Below are 6,670 nucleotides of genomic sequence, written 5' to 3' on the forward strand. Positions count from 1 at the left end.
CCTGGAACCACGGTTCCAGTGACCATGTACTGTGTTCTTGACAGCAGACTTTACGGGCTCTCCTGTGACCAGGGATCAATGGAATGCACCTTGCAGGTCTCCAGGAGAATAAACTATGTCTGGTCAGTCGTCTGTAGACTGTGTGTCTGGAGACAACTGTTCCAGTGGCTGCGGTAAGGTCCCGAGCAAGGCTACCTGCTGTACTCCGTGGCCGTCTGCGGGCACTGATGGTGAGATATCGGTCTTCTTGTGGTTTTGTACACTGTGGACGTCCCGTGCTGTAGCGCCTGGACACGTTTCCTGTCTGCTGGAATCGTTGCCATAATCTTGAGATCACACTTTGTGGCACACGTATGGCCCATGCTACGACGTGCTGTGTTTAACCAGCCTCCAGTCGCCCTAGTATTCTACCCTTCATAACGTCGTCAATATGTGTTCTTTGAGCCATTTTCAACACACAGTCACCATTATCACGTCTGAAAACATCTGCACACTTGCTCGGTGCACCGTACTCTGACATGCACCAACACATCTCTGCGTATGTGGACTGCTGCCAGCGCCACTGTGCGACGACCGCAGGTTAAATGCACCGCATGGTCATACCCCGAGGCGATTTAAATCCGCAAAACGCCCACCAGAGCGTTGTTTCATTACGTATCAGCATTATCCTTAATTTATAAGCATGAGTGTACTAAAGGACATACACGTAAATGACAGTACATCTCCGAATGTTTCTTTCTTTCTTTTTTAGAGTAAAAAAAACTGAAAAGTTCTAAAAAGAACACTGAGAAATTTACGTTAATACACTAGGAATTTTATTATTTTCTTTTTATGTATATAGACTGAAGCGGCTAGTGAAAATTTGTACCACGGCTGGGAATCGACCCGGGTCTCCTTCTTACTAGGCAGGTGCGTTAGCCACTAAGCCACATTGACAGAGTGGTCCACAAAACTGCACGGATTACCCAGACACGCCTCCTTCCTCGATCTAAATTCTCACTAACAGTCCAGTCAACTTTAAATTCCCGCTCACACACTAAAAGAGTTGCCGAGGTCTCCATGTTCTGGAATAGCACCTCAGCATCGAGCGTAAATTTGGGATCCAGCCTGAAACTCAGTTGCGATACTTATACAAAAGAAATTACAAAATTTCAGGGTTCACTGGTCTCATATAGACATGATTTTATGTATACAGGCTGAAGCGGCGAGTGGATTGGCAGTGAAGTGGGATCGAGGAGGGAGGTGTACCAGGGTAATCTGTGCAGCTGTATGAACCACTAAACCAAGGTGGCTCAGTGGTTAACGAAATAAGCAGGAGACCCAGCTTCGATTTCTGACCTCGGGACAAATTTTCACTCGACGCTTCGAGACCATTTATATTATTTTCTAGTTACAATTTTTTACTGATGTTCCTTAATGGTTTTGTAATTGTATTTCGTAAACGCTAAATGAAATTAACTAGCCGTGGTACGGAGAGGAACATTTGTGCAAATAAAACGATTGTAATGTGCTCTACTTACATTGCTGTAGGTTGCGAACTTACACTATTTACTTATTAAATTAACAGTAAACGACGCACTCAAGTTCCACCCACTAAAAATGTAAATGTCGTACGGCATCATTGGCTGGGATATGTCGAGGGGTGGTTGCAGCTACCTGCACTCCGTCTTCAGACCAGAAGTGGCCCGTCGGGACCATCCGATGGCCATGTCATCCTCAGATGAGGATGTGGATAGGAGGGGCATGTGGTCAGCACACCGCTCTCCCGGTCGTTATGGTGGTTTTCTGTGATCGGAGCCGCTACTGTTCGGTCGAGTAGCTCCTCAATTGGCATTACGAGGCTGAGTGCACCCCGAAAAATGGCAACAGCACATGGCGGCCCGGATGGTCACCCATCCAAGTGCTGGCCACGCCCGACAACGCTTAACTTCGGTCATCTGACAGGAACCGGTGTATCCACCGCGGCAAGGCCGTTGCTTGCAGCTACCTGCCGGAAAGGATATTGTAACGGAACTGAAATGATGGTGGGCTGACAGTAATTTGGAGCCCGCGCGTCGGAAATGGGCGCGCTTGTGTGAGACTGCCAGGGAGTGCACCCTGATGCCATCTACTGGCGAAACTGGGAATTAGCGCTGCCTGTCAGACAATGCACTAAGCTCTCGGAGTCAAATGTATTCTTTTTCTTGGTAATTATAAGTTATTACTGTATAATTTAATGTTGTAAAGCGCTAGTAGTAAATTATTATGACTGGTATGAACTCCAGGGTAGTAAATATAAATATTCTTAAATACTAAATGATTTCGGTAAAAAGGTGGTAGGGGAACGCCCCCACTCTTGGTGATACCAGCGTAGCTAGGGGTAGCTGGAGACACAGGGACTGAACAATGGAATGGCCTGGGGAGTGTTGACGTGATCGGACGTGCGTAACTGTGCTCACGCAAAAGTGATTGTGCAACAGCGAAGAGGCGAATATCGTCGCCGTTTTTGGAGTAAAACGCGACGAATGGTTGTTGAAGCCGCCTTTATGCCACTGGGGCTGATTGTAAGAGTTCCTGTGCCCAGATTTTATGGCGGACGTGCAGTAGCTTATACGAGTGCTACAGCTCATACACTCCTGGAAATGGAAAAAAGAACACATTGACACCGGTGTGTCAGACCCACCATACTTGCTCCGGACACTGCGAGAGGGCTTTACAAGCAATGATCACACGCACGGCACAGCGGACACACCAGGAACCGCGGTGTTGGCCGTCGAATGGCGCTAGCTGCGCAGCATTTGTGCACCGCCGCCGTCAGTGTCAGCCAGTTTGCCGTGGCATACGGAGCTCCATCGCAGTCTTTAACACTGGTAGCATGCCGCGGCAGCGTGGACGTGAACCGTATGTGCAGTTGACGGACTTTGAGCGAGGGCGTATAGTGGGCATGCGGGAGGCCGGGTGGACGTACCGCTGAATTGCTCAACACGTGGGGCGTGAGGTCTCCACAGTACATCGATGTTGTCGCCAGTGGTCGGCGGAAGGTGCACGTGCCCGTCGACCTGGGACCGGACCGCAGCGACGCACAGATGCACGCCAAGACCGTAGGATCCTACGCAGTGCCGTAGGGGACCGCACCGCCACTTCCCAGAAAATTAGGGACACTGTTGCTCCTGGGGTATCGGCGAGGACCATTCGCAACCGTCTCCATGAAGCTGGGCTACGGTCCTGCACACCGTTAGGCCGTCTTCCGCTCACGCCCCAACATCGTGCAGCCCGCCTCCAGTGGTGTCGCGACAGGCGTGAATGGAGGGACGAATGGAGACGTGTCGTCTTCAGCGATGAGAGTCGCTTCTGCCTTGGTGCCAATGATGGTCGTATGCGTGTTTGGCGCCGTGCAGGTGAGCGCCACAATCAGGACTGCATACGACCGAGGCACACAGGGCCAACACCCGGCATCATGGTGTGGGGAGCGATCTCCTACACTGGCCGTACACCACTGGTGATCGTCGAGGGGACACTGAATAGTGCACGGTACATGCAAATCGTCATCGAACCCATCGTTCTACCATTCCTAGACCGGCAAGGGAACTTGCTGTTCCAACAGGATAATGCACGTCCGCATGTATCCCGTGCCACCCAACGTGCTCTAGAAGGTGTAAGTCAACTACCCTGGCCAGCAAGATCTCCGGATCTGTCCCCCATTGAGCATGTTTGGGACTGGATGAAGCGTCGTCTCACGCGGTCTGCACGTCCAGCACGAACGCTGGTCCAACTGAGGCGCCAGGTGGAAATGGCATGGCAAGCCGTTCCACAGGACTACATCCAGCATCTCTACGATCGTCTCCATGGGAGAATAGCAGCCTGCATTGCTGCGAAAGGTGGATATACACTGTACTAGTGCCGACATTGTGCATGCTCTGTTGCCTGTGTCTATGTGCCTGTGGTTTTGTCAGTGTGATCATGTGATGTATCTGACCCCAGGAATGTGTCAATAAAGTTTCCCCTTCCTGGGACAATGAATTCACGGTGTTCTTATTTCAATTTCCAGGAGTGTAGTTCCAGCCGCCATTAAGGGCATGAGGCGTGAAGAGCTGCGTTAGCCACATGCATCTCACCACCAGCACCGACACGTCTACCCAAGGCAAGACTGCTTGCAATTGTTAAGTCGAACTTTGTATACATGTAAAATGAGAATACCAGTTTTCTTTTATGCAAGTGCAGAGGACAGAATATAGTAAAGAGTAAAATTACGACGCATGTTGTTCATTGTAAAGTGTAGTAACCTCAAACATGGTATAGTGAAATCAGACTGAGGCCACCATCGCCTCTTTCATTTACAATTCTTTTGGTTGTAGAATACTTTAGCGTATAAGAATGTTGAAAAGAGCAATGGTCACACCAGAATGAGTCGCCTATTTACAGTTACTTAAATTTTTCTGAGCAACCTTTCAAGTAAAGTCACTTAACTAATTCTGTATCAATGGTCCAAAGAGTAATATCCAAAATCATTAAATAAGTTGAAGGATAGAATTTTGTTAACCGAAGTTGCATAACCTGTCTTGGTAGTAATTACCAAGCCAACTCACAGAAATTGAGAGAGTATTTGCTTTGTAGAATCATCTAGAATGATCAGAAATAGTAATATTCAGAATTAAGTTTAAATTCAACTCAAGCCATTTCACTTTGAAACGAGCCAAAAATTGATTTATTCTTTTGCTCCTTCAGAGCTGGCGACCGTAGTTATAAGTATTTTCAGGAGGATTCGACGGTAAGTCTGCTGCTCTCGTCGTGCCGATAGGATTATCCACTGCTGCTAGCAGTGGTGATTGGATACATAAGCTCACTACCAAGTTAAGTGGGTCAGGTAGGCAGTGTTACCGTGTGAACTGTAGGGCACTGTAGGCCGTGGATCGAACCCGATCAATCATCACAGCTCTTAGGGAAATAGTCCGGTTAGGAGTGTACTAATCATTAGGTAAATACTGGCGAGTAACGGTCAAAAATGTATACGCAAGTGAATTTAGCAAGGTCCACGTAGCACCTAGTTAATGTGGTGCAATGGCGAGGGTAGGAGTGGAGTAAAAGTGAGCTGAGCTTGTGTCAGCTGTGCTGTATTCAAATATTAACTACCTCTTACCATTGGGACTGAGCTATTTACAGTTAAAATACGTAGCAGTAAGCGCAAAGGCGTGACAGCTACAAGTCCGTATTGGTTTTATACATACGGAATTGGGAAGTGGGTCATTCCGTCAGTGGAGGGGGTTAAAACAACCGAGTCAGTGGAGAACATACCCCATTTACTGATGGGAAGATTCAGCGGTTCGGTCGCAATATTCTTCCTCCACACTCGTTGGACCTTTTCCTTGCGGATTTGTGAGTGTTAGCAGCGTTCAGGTGGGTGTAATGGACGCGAGTATAGCCTTATGCTTGTGTTACATGGCGACGATGAGAGAAGGGAGAAGATGAAACCCGGTGTCGGCACACCGCCTACTCCTCTGAAATAGCACCAACGGGACTACGAGCTTAGCGACCCAATCCGACCGACAGCCCATCAACAGCGCCACATGCCCTCTCTTCATGAGACACTGTGAAGAAGCTTGGAATTGAATCGGGGACATTGGCCCAAAGACTGCTGATCAGTAACTTTGCACGACTACCTCTCCTGCTCTTGCCTGCTAAATACTGCCAATTAAAATTTCATCGATAGCTTGGATCCCAACTGGCTTGCCTCCGCGTCGAGCTCCACCGAACAGGCATGCGTTAGTGACCTCGGTTACGGGGACGGTTAGTTCTAAACCCAAATATTTACTAAGCGTAATTAACATTAACCCTTTCGGAAATGACTTTTTCTTGAGGAAAGAAAATTCTTGTCTGTGCTCTAATCTTCTTAGGTGAGTTTTTTAAATAATTTTAGAAGCAATATTTATACAAATATGTGCACGCATTTTAAAAATAAACTTTGTACACAACGCTTCATTTTATGGACAAAAATAATTAATGTTGAAATAATCAGTGTTGTTATAAATAGACCCATCATTCAGTAATTACCATGCAAAACAACAATAAGAACATTCAGTTACACAATGGAATGTACTTAACCAACCACTTCCTTGTATTCTGGCAGTCACGAGCTGCTGCACACTGCTACATTCACGTGTTGGTACTTTTACAGTGATGCTCGACAGGTGGAGGCGCTTGTGCATGATGAAAGGATTGAACATTCACAAATATGTAATTGAGGTTTCCTTTGATGGAAAATATATTTGTTGCCACTACGACACAGTAATGACACAGGTCTGCTACATAAAAATTGTTTCAAATTTATTAAGTGATTTTTATAATGTTTTGAACGCTGATTTCGGAAAAAACAGTGAAAAAATTCCATCAGATACAGTTATTTCACAAACTGCTTGTCTAGTTTTAGCTTCTTTCGATATTTCAGCACTCTAGTGAGTTTGAATTTTGGTTTTTAGGTTCTCCATAAACTGTTATTTAGCCGTTTTCATACTAGATGTACGTAAAATAAAGAGTAATTAGGAGAAACCAGCAGTATTTTCATGTCAGTGCCTGTCTGTCGCCCTGCCCCTTCCCCCGCCATCACCAAGCAGTGAGCTTCTGCTATTATCCTTCAGTTCACAGTACCTCTTCACTCTGTGTTGTTCACTGGTTGTTGTTACTAGTGCTTTAAAGT

At 46.8% G+C, this 6,670-nt stretch overlaps 1 pseudogene; it reads right to left on the bottom strand.

Annotated features, from left to right (window-relative positions):
• Positions 1 to 1,860: 1,860 nt before the first annotated feature.
• On the bottom strand, positions 1,861 to 1,978 carry LOC126185985 (5S ribosomal RNA; annotated as a pseudogene).
• Positions 1,979 to 6,670: the final 4,692 nt, after the last annotated feature.

The sequence above is a fragment of the Schistocerca cancellata genome, chromosome 4, assembly GCF_023864275.1.
Source record: "Schistocerca cancellata isolate TAMUIC-IGC-003103 chromosome 4, iqSchCanc2.1, whole genome shotgun sequence".
Taxonomy (NCBI): Eukaryota; Metazoa; Arthropoda; class Insecta; order Orthoptera; family Acrididae; genus Schistocerca; species Schistocerca cancellata.